Genomic DNA, 12,310 nt, shown 5'->3' on the forward strand with positions numbered 1-12,310 from the left:
AAGTACGGAATAAGAGGAAGTCTAGTTCTACTGGCCCAAATTCACGACCTTTGAAGCAGGCTAGAGAGGATAGACCACAATAGAATATTGTAAAAGCAAATACTAGAGGTTCTATTGGTTCAACAAGAATTTTGGTTTGTATGTCACATCCCAAAAATTGGGTTAGTATAAATTGGGTTAATTAACCGAGAATGGTCACCTCAAAATTTTTATTTATATAATATTTTGCTCATTTGATAATAAATAAATATCAATTATAGTGATTGAGTAGTTGTGGAGCTGTCCTTAATGACCTGAGTTTGAATCCTTTCGCTCTCCTTAATTTATATTTGGTACAAATTTGTTTTAAACCCTTAGAAAAGGTCATCCCATGTTTTTAAATATTTTTTGTTTAAATGATCACAAGGAGTAATTTGGTCAAATGGTTAGTGCCTAAATAATTTCCTAAAGTTTTTATGTTCAGCTCCTAACACTCCCAAATTTTTATTTAATTTTTTTGACAGCTTTAGCTAATGTGAACACTCTTTTCCATCCAGCCTAGTTACTATGCATGAGGAAAGATTCTTTCCTTGTGTGTGAGTCAACCTTCCCTAATTAAGCCCCCTTTTTCACTCCTTTGATCCTTTTTTTTCTCATTTGTCCCCTCTACAAGCCTATTTTCTTCACACTTACCTTGTGTGTCATACATTGAACCTAGACAAGCTGAATTTTGTCCATATTTTACTTTCCTATTCATCTTTGCCACCTCCTCTTTTGCTCGTCCTATTTTCTCCCTTTTTATTTTGTTTTAGCCATCAACCACCATTTGTATTATTTTTCCTCCTCTCCTCCCTCACCCTTTTTCCTTGAACCACCATCGTCACCACCAGACCTCCACATTTCTCCTCTCATTTTTCTTCAAACAATGCCCCTAGTGCCACCCTCCACCATCGGGGCAACCATCGCGCAACTTCTCCCAATTTCTTATTTTCTTTTCTCTCTTCCTTGCTCCTATTTTAAGAGAATGACCGAACACATATTATTTCCTTCTCCTCTATTGAACCGCTGTCTCATTGTTAGATCGTCACCATCATCGCCATAGCACCACTGCCAACAGTGAAGATCATTTCTCTCTTCTTTATTTTGAATGTTCATTATTTTTTTATATAGTCAAAAATTCTACATTAAATATTTTGTTTAATACCCAATTCTAAACTCTATTTTTCTTGAGCTTATTTTAAATAATCCTCCTTTTAGATCATTTTTTCCCCTCCGATTCTTGATCGTTACAATCTGTCGAACCTTCTGTTTCAACATAGTAAGTATAAGACTAAGGGTTGTGTAGAAATATTTTTCTTCCCTTGGCCGAATACTTTAGAGAGCCTTAGTAAATTATCTTTCTCATGTATTAACATCTCTTATGTCATAAATTGTTGAAAGGTCGATCAACATCAACTTGAGAGACCACTAAACGTTAGGATTTAAATCATTTTCCAAGAGATTATTTTAAGGGTAAGTGATAACGGAAAAATCAACACCACTTTTGTATCAACCTTATTGACGATCATTTTTAACGTAAGATCGCCATTGTTGACTGAATAGGTAATCTAATTGTTAGATCCATGTGTAGGCGTTCTTAGAAATTTGTGGCACATCAGATCTATGATCAGGTGTGGGTTTTAACACTAAATTAAATCAAGTCTTTGTTTTATATTGATAAAAGTGTTGTTATTTAAATAATGTTATTGATAAGGATACTTTTCGATATGGATTTTGTGAAGTAAGTATTTCCCAAACTGTATATGTTGTGAAAAACATGTTGTGTGATATTGATGCTTATTATTGACTTGAAAAATATGTACATCTCATTCTCATGTCATGTTCGCATGAAAATAAATTGTTAAATTTTGGTACCATGTGTATATATAAGATTTTCTTGATAAACATGCCTATATGATCTGAGTGATTTTACCCATATCACATGCATGGGGTGAGATATGTGAAAACTGGAAGTATGTGGCAGTTTACCTGCATTAATGTGACACTATTCATGATTTTGATTATGTGGCAGCATATATGCAGTTTTGGTGGCTTGTCCACGATATTGATTATTGGCAGTTTTATGTGTTGCATGGATGAGTTCTGGGAAAAACTTGATTTTGGTGTGTAGCAGAGATGTGTAGGATCTTTTTAAGAAAATATGCATCGTTTTACGAAATGTACATTGACATGATCATGCATAGTATAAGTGTGAAATATTGCGTTATATGAAACTGATATGATTATTATGATTGTATGTATTTTTGTGATTGTGTTTATGTTAATCTCACGCTATGCTTTATAGCTCACCCCTACAGTTTTCGGATGTTACAGATAACCCTGAGGTTAGGATTCGACGACGACATTTGGAGTTTCTAAGAATTCTTTTTTAAATTAAAGTAATTAAATTTTATTTTGATATTTTGGGTTTGTAATAAGTTTGGGTATGGACTGTGGCATGAGACTTTATTTTGGGAATTTTTCATTCTAATTTGCATAAATAACTTCCATGACATTAAGTTTTAAAAATTGCATAAATTAATATTTGATAAGATTTCGCTTGAAACCCGGTTTCTAAAATAGAATATGTCAATAACACATTTTTCTATTGCATTTCTAGAAAATGAGTTCTTAACAAAATTAGACTTTGTTTTCAAAATTATTAATGTTTACAAATGAGTTTTCTAAAAAAATTTTATTTATAAAGTTAATATGTTTTTATTTCTGAAATAATGACAAATTACCAAGTTCTCCAATTTTGAATAAAAAGACAAATGATTTAGAAGTATGATTGAAAATCTGAAATAGTTTTGAATCAATGATTGAATGTTTACAATTGAGATATTATTTATTTTGATTCCTAAAATTTGCACGATTTTTATGAAATTAAAATAAACTATTTATTTCATTTGTTTTGAATTGATAAGCCAATAGTTTCAAAATATTTTTTTTCAAAATTCTGAAAGTTTATTTCGGCCATTTTCATGGACAAATGGTTTTTGAAATGAGATTGAAAATAAAGTTGAACATTCGATTTTAATAGCTTTGAACAAGTTGGGCAAATGGTTTAAAAAAAGTACGTTTCAAATCAAGATGAAGGTCGGTTAACCATCATGTTAAAAATCGTTCACATATTTTTTAGGTAAGTGCAAGCTTCGACTCAAAAATGAAATTAGAGACTGGCTTATACTGCTAGGCATCGAGAGGTTCGAGATGCATCTGACATTAATGAAGGTACCTTTATGATCCATTCTAATTGTACCTTGCATTGATTGTGAATTTATTTTCCCTAAATGGTTGTTGTTAAAAGTGCATTTTTGAAACTGAGAATTTGGGAATGAGGAAATCGTTAGTGATATTTCTATAGATAGTCCCTTGAGAAAATCCATGTAAGTAAATAAGAAATCAATAGGAAATTTAAGGTGAAGTATTAGAACTACATTGGAATCAGAGTTGTACAGTGAAAGCATGGTGGTTGGTTTAGAAAGAAGGGTTATGAATTTTATGGATAAGTGAATTGGCTTGACAATAGAAATTTTGACAAAATTCTTTTTAAGGAGGGGAGAGTTGTCACATCCCAAAAAATTGGGTTAGTAGAAATTAGGTTAATGAACCAAGAGTGGTCACAACTGAATTTTTATTTAGATAATCTCTTACTTATTTAATAATAAATAAATATCAATTATAGTGATTGAGTAGTGGTGGAGCTATCCTTGATGATCTGAGTTTGAATCCCTTCCCTCTCATTAATTTTTTTTGGTATAAATTTGTTTTAAACCCTTAGCAAAGGTCATCCCATGTTTTTAAATATTTTCTATTAAAATAAAAAGAAAGAAGTGACGTGATCTAGTGGTTTAATGCTCATTTGCTATCTTAGAGGTCCTAAGTTTAAGTCCCTTTGTTCTTATCTTTTTATTTAATTTTTAACACAAAAACCCATGTGATTATTAAGCTTGCCATCCATCCCAAAGCTTCAATGAATATGAGGATTCCTTTCTTCCATTATGGGTCAAACTTACTATAACTTGAGGGAGCATGATCCCCCTTTTTACTCATTGTCTCCCTCTCTTACCATTTCATCTCACCCTTTCTGTAGTAGAGGTTCATTGAACCTAGACCAAGTTGACAAACCTCTCCTCTAACTCGCCAACCTATCATTGCCGTCCCCTCCTTCCTCTCCTCCATATTCTCTTTTTTCCTCTCTATTCTCACCTATTTTTCTCTCTTTTTGCAACACCACCACCTTTTCCTCTTTTTACTTGTGCTTCCTTCCTCCACCATGACTAAACCCTCCACCACCGACCGTCGTGCCTCGTGGCCACTACACCTCCTCCTCCTCCCCCTCTTTCTCTTCCCTGTCACCACCCATCGATACCATGACCACCACCACAAACCATTGTGGTATTATTTTCTCCTCCATTCCTTTTTATTTCATAATAATATTTCACTTTTGTTTTGTCAAACCTTCACCATTTCTTTTACTACACCTTTCGTCAGACCGCCGCCACCGTCGCCACCACCAGTGGTTGAGTTTTCCTCTTTTTCTCCACATTTCTTAGCCATTCTTTTATTTTTATTAATCTTATACCGTCTCATTTTAATAATTCTTTTAAATCATCCAACTCTCCAATCTCAAGTCTTTATCAATCCACTGTTCATTTTGAATTGATTAAGTGTGTAAGTGTGGGTTATTTGATCATAAACTCCTCCTCTTGTTGATGTTCTTTCTTGGCCGAATGGTATAGTGGCCATAGTAATTGTCCTTATTAAATTATTTATGTATTAATACTATCCTTTACTCTCTTTGAAGGTCCAATCAATAATAATAATAGAGATCCTTAACTTTGGATTAGAAATCATAGATTCAAGTGTGCAAACTGTGGGGTAAGTGTTATGGTGAAATTTTTAATGATCAATCTATTAATAGTAAATATTTTTTTGACAGATTCTAACCGATAAAGATCATTTTTTTTTTAGATACATCTTTCAAGTTTAGATCCAAACGGAATTAATAATAGGGGATTGTGGCATTTTGGATATACAAAAAAGGTATGGGTTCAATAATATTGGTTGTGTGTGATTTGTTTTCTTTTTTATATTAATAAATTAATTATAATTAATCGTGAGGACACTAAGTATTCAAAGAGGAGTTGAAAAACTGATCAAGGGGAACCAAGTAAGTGACTCTAACCGAGTAATTCTATGAAACGATGATATATGATGTGATTATAACTTTGACAAAGATGTATGTGTAGATCTCATTCTCATGATATGTGATGCATGGCTTATGTGATACGTTTGATAATTTAAATATGTGATATCTATCTATATACATGTTAATATTCAGATCTATGACCTAATGTGAAAAGCATGTGAAAGGGATTAAAACTGATTATTAAGTGATATGTGATTAAGAGAGCATGGTTAAATGCCTAAGTGTAAAAATGAATAATATGTGTTAAAAAGTGAAATTGCCATATCACATGCATGCGGTGGGTTTTGTGAAAGGTGGAAGTACGTGGCAGTTTATTTGCAAATCAATGGTGGCTTGTCCACAAAGTCTTTCAATGGTAGCATATCTGCACATGTGGTGACTTGTCCAAAAAGTGTTATCAATGGCAGTTTATCTGGTGGTGGCTTGTCTACAAATGGTGTTTCCAATGGATGAGTTTTTGGGAACTCGATACTGGTGTGTAGCGGAGATGGGTAGGAAATTTTATAAAACATCATTTTAAAATATGCATCGACGTGTTCATGCATAAGTATCAGTGTTAGAACTTGTGATTGTTAAGATGATTGATATGTTGAGATGATAATTTGATATGTATGCAATTATATTTCTGTTGATCTCACATTAGGCTCTTTATAGCTCACCCACTTTACTTATGTGTTTCAGATAATCTTCGTGGTTAGAACTCAGACACGGTCGTTCGTGATGCTCTCGGAGATGGATTTTAAATAAATATGGACTTTTATTTATGATTTGGATTTTTATGGACTTTATTGCTATTTGGGACTTTTTATGTTCAATTATGGTACTATGGCATGGGACTTTATTTTGGGGATTTTATTATGATTTGCATGACTTGATTTCCTAATGTTAAGTTTTAAAAATTGCATAAGTTAGTATTTGATAAGATTTCAAATGGAACTCATTTTTTAAAATAAAATCTATCAAAAATATATTTTTCCTACTACATTTTTGAAAAATGAGTTTTTAATAAAATTAGACTTTGTTTTTAAAATTATTAATTTTTACAAATGAGTTTTCTAAAAACATTTGATTTATGAAGTTAATATGTTTTTATTTATGAAATAATAACAAATAACCAAGTTCTCCAATTTTGAATAAAAAGACAAATGATTTAGAAGTATGACTGAAAATCTGAAATAGTTTTGGATAAATGCTTGAAAGTTTACAATTGAGATATCATTTATTCTGATTCTTGAAAGTTGCATGGTTTTTATGAAATTAAAATAAAATATTTATTTAATTTTTTTGAGTTGATAAGCCTATAGTTTTAAAATATTTTTTAAAATTTTTGAAAGTTTATTTCGACCATTTTCGTGGACAAATGATTTTTGAAATGAGATAGAAAATAAAGTTGAACAATCAATTTTACTAGTTTTGAGCGAACTAAGCGAATGGTTAAAAAAGTATGTTTGAAATCAAGAAAGTTGTCATGGGTCATTTCGATGGCCAATGTAGCTTTTTGAATTCGTCCATAATGATTAGGCCGGGTTTGGGGTGTTAAAGAATCAAAGGTGCTCATCCAAGTAAATGCAAACAAATTAAGAGAATTGTGTGAGTAAAATATTTTGGTTGCAAAGGTCTTCTACGCTAGTAACGTTCTAAGGCTTAGGACGGTTTGGACTTCAAAGAAAAAGGTAGCTCAAAATGGTTTCAAGCACTAGAAATAGTAAAGAACACAACATTGTTCCCCTTTTGTCCTATTTAATCATAAAGCTCACCTCCTTATTTCTCCTTTTCTGTCAAAAATATTAGAAGATACTAAAAGATATTGGAACGTATAGTAAGTGAGCAAGTATTACACATTATGAACTAAAAGATTTTTGTTTAAGTTCAAATTTGATTTTTCATTTGAGCTCTTTCTTCTTTTTTTTTGCATCCTTTCACATGCAATGCTTTTAACCCTCACTTTACTTTTATTTCACTTATACATATTTTTCTTTTTTGTACTACTTTTAATTAGCAAGTATCTATACCTACCATATCATACAACCTCTTCTTTTTCTCTCATGCACAAATAAATCCACCAGAATGTCTCTACCTAACCCTTAATGTATGTGGCTCAATGTCCATTACATAGTGCCTTTTTTAATGCTAGGGACAAAAAAGGTTTGAGTTTTCAATTTGTTTAGGCTCAAGGCTTCAACATGAGGCTCATCAAGAAAGGATTATTTAAGGCTCAATGTAACACCCCAAAATAGGACCTAGGAGTTTTAGGGGTATTTTAGGAATTTCAGCGTTAGAGTGTTAGAAATTTTGTGACATGATATACCAGTAATTTTTTAATTATGGTTTTTAGAAAATTAAATAAATTTTTGAAAATGAGTTCTAAATACATTTAATTTTGCAAAAAGGACTGATTTTTAAAAAAGTCAAAACTTAGAATTTTTATGAAGCAATTTAACCAGATTTTAAAATTCAAGCTAAAAACCCCAATCTCCAAATTATTTCACATAAAAACAACCCCCAAAACTAGTGTTTGTCGTCCATTGTTCTCTCTTGCTATTCCAATCAATTTTGAACTCCAAATCCTAATTCCTGTTGATTTCTATCATATTTAAGTTACAAACCATTAAAAAAGACCAAGAAAAACACCCCAGATCACCATTGTTTCCTCCATTGTTAAGCTTTCGAGTTTTCAAATTTTCGATCTAATGCTTGGATTTTTGTTGTCTATGGTAACAGTTCAACTTCTAAATATTTTTAAATGTTATTTATTCTTTAAAACTATGTTTTTAGTCATTAAATCGCATGTTTTAAATAAAAGTCAAAAATTGGGTCGTTAATGGTGGATTTTGTGATTTTGGATAAAAACATGGTTTCAAAGTGTTTTTCAATTAGATCTGATGTGATTAGAAGGTTTATAAACTTACTTTGAAGTTTCGTTAAAGATTTCTTAAGTTTTAACGAATTTTTAGAAAATAGCCATAAAACATGTGGAAAAAGTCGATACTATGAATTGAGTATTTTATTGTAGTTTAAAGGCTTGGAATTAGTAGTAGGTGAATTAAAAGATGAACAGAATTGGTTTTAGGATAAAGGATTAAGTATAGGTCAAGATATCTGAAATTAAAGTTTGTTATGTTATAAGTTTCGGTTACATGAGAACTTAGTTTAGCCTTATGTTTTGTATGCTTGTCATAAGTCCTTAGCTAATTTTTGGATGCATTGTTGTATGAATTTTTTGTGTTGAAGTTCTGGATTCGATAGAACCTTCTACGAGTAGAGATAAAGGCAAGGAAAAACTAGTTTGACCTTTTGGCTTTTCGGCGAAAGCGTAATTGGTGAGTGTTTGGAATAATTGCTCTGGACATGATTCAATGCGTTATTTGGGAATTTAGTAGTAGCCTAAACCCCTACTCTAAATTCCAAGTTTAAGCTTTCTCATACCTATGTTATCTTGTGAATAAAGTGCTTATGTGTTTGTGAATATGTAAATTGAGATGATATAACATGTGATATGTGGTTATGATAACTGTTGCGAAAGTGAAAATATGTACATGTTATGTATACGTTAAATGTTAGTGATAGTATTTTGCTAAAGATGCAAATATGTTGTGATTGTGCACAGATAATCGGTAAGTGATATGTGTTTGACTTCGAATATTTTGGCCTTGTGATCTTGAAACCATTGGATATAGTTGGCATGCCATAGGATTTTGAGTACTCACCTATATGTACAGTGATTTTGGGCATTGAGGCCTTGGGACATGTTGGAGGGATAAGGGAATGTAAGCTAAGCTCCATTCAACTGGACATATGAGGGGAAATAAGGAGAGTGTTAGCTTTATGCTTCACTTTTGGGACATGTTTGACTCTATGAGTCTATGTTTGGTGTATTGGAGATCTATGTATCTGATGAGTGATGATAGAGCTCACTTTTATGTTTCATAGCTCAAGTGCCAAATTATATTAAAATGTATATGTGTAATGTGAGGTATGCATAAATGAGTATGTGACCATTATGCAATTTATGTGTAAAGATGTTTTGAATATTGTGATATATGCTTGAATGTTAGATGATAATGTGTAATAGGATATATTCTTAAAAGTGAATATGTTTACCATGTAAAAGAACTAGTAATAATGAACTAGTAAGTATAATATGACACTAGATTTGGAACTACTGAGGTTGTGCAATATGGTTGTTTCTTTGATGCTTAATGAATTGTTTTCATTGTGGTTAATATGAGCATTTGTAAACAGAAAAATATAGGATATTTCCTATGTAATTTATCACCTTTTTACTTAAATTCATTGTTAAAACTAAGTAATTATTTAATAAATTAATGAAATATGTGAAAATATGAAATTAGGACATATAAATTATTAAAATGTGATTTTATACTTTATTATATAGTTTTCATGCAATAATATGACTTATTTTATATTAATTTGAATATATTATATTTTTTAAGACATAAAGTGGACCATGCATGATTAAATTAAATAATAAAATATAAAATTATATTTAATAATTCATTTTAAAATATTTCATTAATAATTTGGGTTTTAATTAATTAATTAATTTGGATAAATTTTATTCTTTGGTCCTCTAACTTGTTGATTTATTCTAGATAGGTTTAATAGTTTTGCTGGATTACAAAACTATCCAAATTGGAGACCAAGTCAACCCTTCGGCTACACATGGTTGTCCATTTAAACCATTCTTTGGTTTAATTACACAAGGTCCTTGCAGTGTTGAAGAAATTAGATATTTGCCCGAAGATTTACGATTGACTGAGTCTCAGTCCTGAGTTGTGTGGCATCCAAAATTGTTTAAAAATCAAGCAAAAAAATCAAGTCAAAAGCCACTAAGCATGGCCGGCAATAATTTGAGGAGATTTGAAGAGGTTAACATCCACTATTTTCAGCAAACTATCCCCTTCTTCCCACCTATAAATAAGACCCTCCCAGTCATCCATTCATCATCCCTCAATCATTCCTCATTCATTCTCATCATTCATTATTCTCTCTTTTCTCCAAATTCTCTTAGCCTTTTCCATTCCCACGCCTAGAATCATCTCTTCGTAGAGATTTTAGCAATTAATCCTCTTAAAAAACCTTGGTCGGCCACCTTGGAGAGCCATCAGCAAAAGAGCAAAGCAAAGGAATGAAGGAGCCTCATCAGTCAGAGTCTTGGGTGACAGCCACTCTAAATTGGGTTTAATCTTCCTTTTCTCTAATTTAATATAAAGATGTTTGTTATGTGTTCTTCGTTCTTGTTTACAACAATGTTAGCTTAATTTTATTTAAGCTAGGATGATTGCTTTGATTAAATAATATTTATTTGATTCATGCTTATAATGTTTGTGCCTCAATCAATCATGTTTTCAATTAAAATCAATTATGTATTTCGTTCATACATGATTGAAATGCACCTGAATTAGCTGAGCGATCCTGACCAGATGACGGCTAATGGACACATAATTGAAATGTACATGCTCAAATTTAGATCCTGACCCGATTAAATTGAAGGTTGTATAACATCTCTAACCAAGCTCTGTTATCTGCATAGTTTTTAGATTTGTGTGATTAAATTGTTTCAAACCTAACACGTCCCTGTTACCTCACATGAATGCTAGGAAACCCTTAGTAAATAAGGATTAATAAAATGTGTATTTACTAAGTAAAGGATTCCGAAAGGATCTAATGTCGTTTCCAAACTCATGAAAGATCGAGTTGCCATGGAATGTTTTTTTGAATGTTATTAAGCATGTTGATAATAAATTGAGTTTAATTAAAATATTTGTCCTAGTTTATTTATGTTATAATTGTTGCAAACTGTGTTTAATTGTACTAAAATCTATTTCATTCATGTAGTTTACATACATAGGATAATTTGCATTACGGATCATTGCATTTAGTTTAATATATTTTAATCACCACTTCTCAACTATATTGTGTTTTTATTTACCAAATTGTTAATATAATTTTATTAATTAAGTGACTTCGCACAAATACAATCCCCGTGGAGACGATAACTCGATAGTTACTTATTACTTGATAACGACTGTGTACACTTGCACAAACCTATGTGTTATAAGTTTTTGGCGCCGTTACCGGGGACTGTTAAATGTTGCCATAGTCATTTTTTCGTGAAATTATTTATTTTCAATTTGATTTATTTCTAACATTACTAACTTATTCTTTTAAATTTTTGTGATTTTCCTTTCAGGTGTTTATGGGCATCAATCGAATTATTGATTTACTCCCTGTAGACCCTGAAATTGAGTGAACTTTCAGACAAAGACAAGTTGAGATGGACCTTGGAAATCAAAATCAAGACCAAGGTAATGAAGTCGATCAAGTACGAAATCCTATCCTCATTGCCGATGATGGGGACTGATGCATCAGACAATATGCTGTACCACTTTTCAGTAAGTTAAACTCAGAAATTAGAAGGCCAGATATTGAGGCAACCCAGTTTGAATTGAAACCAGTGATGTTTCAAATGCTACAAACGGTGGGCAATTTAGTGGTATGCCCACAGAAGATCCACATATCCACCTTCGATTGTTTATGGAGGTGAGTGATTCATTCAAGATAGCCAGTGCAACTAAAGGCGTACTGAGGTTGAAGTTGTTTTCGTACTCATTACGAGAATGAGCATGAGCCTGGCTCAACTTATTGCCACCAAGTTCCATATCTACATGGCAAGAATTAGCATAGAGATTTTTGGTTAAGTATTTCCCACCTAGAAATAAAGCTAAGTTAAGGAACGAGATCACAATTTTCCAACAATTGGATAACGAGTCTTTGTATGAGGCTTGGGAGCGATTCAAGGAGTTACTTCATAATTGTCCTTATCATGGGATTCCTCATTGTATCCAGTTGGAGGCATTCTATAATGGTCTCAATGCACTTACAAGATTGATGGTAGATGCTTCCGCGAATGGTGCAAATTTGTCTAAGTATTATAATGAGGCTTATGAGTTCATCGAGAGGATCGCAAGTAATAACTATCAATGGCCAACAAATCGAACAGCTTCAGGAAGACGTGTAGTCGGATTTCATGAAGCTGACACCCTCACTTCGTTA

At 32.0% G+C, this 12,310-nt stretch overlaps 1 non-coding gene across 1 annotated transcript; it reads right to left on the minus strand.

The window, feature by feature from the left end:
• Positions 1–11,980: 11,980 nt before the first annotated feature.
• Positions 11,981–12,087, minus strand: LOC121216459 (small nucleolar RNA R71). The gene has a single exon (XR_005912641.1). It is a non-coding gene; the product is annotated as a small nucleolar RNA R71 (small nucleolar RNA).
• Positions 12,088–12,310: the final 223 nt, after the last annotated feature.

Source organism: Gossypium hirsutum, chromosome D04 (genome assembly GCF_007990345.1).
Source record: "Gossypium hirsutum isolate 1008001.06 chromosome D04, Gossypium_hirsutum_v2.1, whole genome shotgun sequence".
NCBI classification, from domain to species: domain Eukaryota; kingdom Viridiplantae; phylum Streptophyta; class Magnoliopsida; order Malvales; family Malvaceae; genus Gossypium; species Gossypium hirsutum.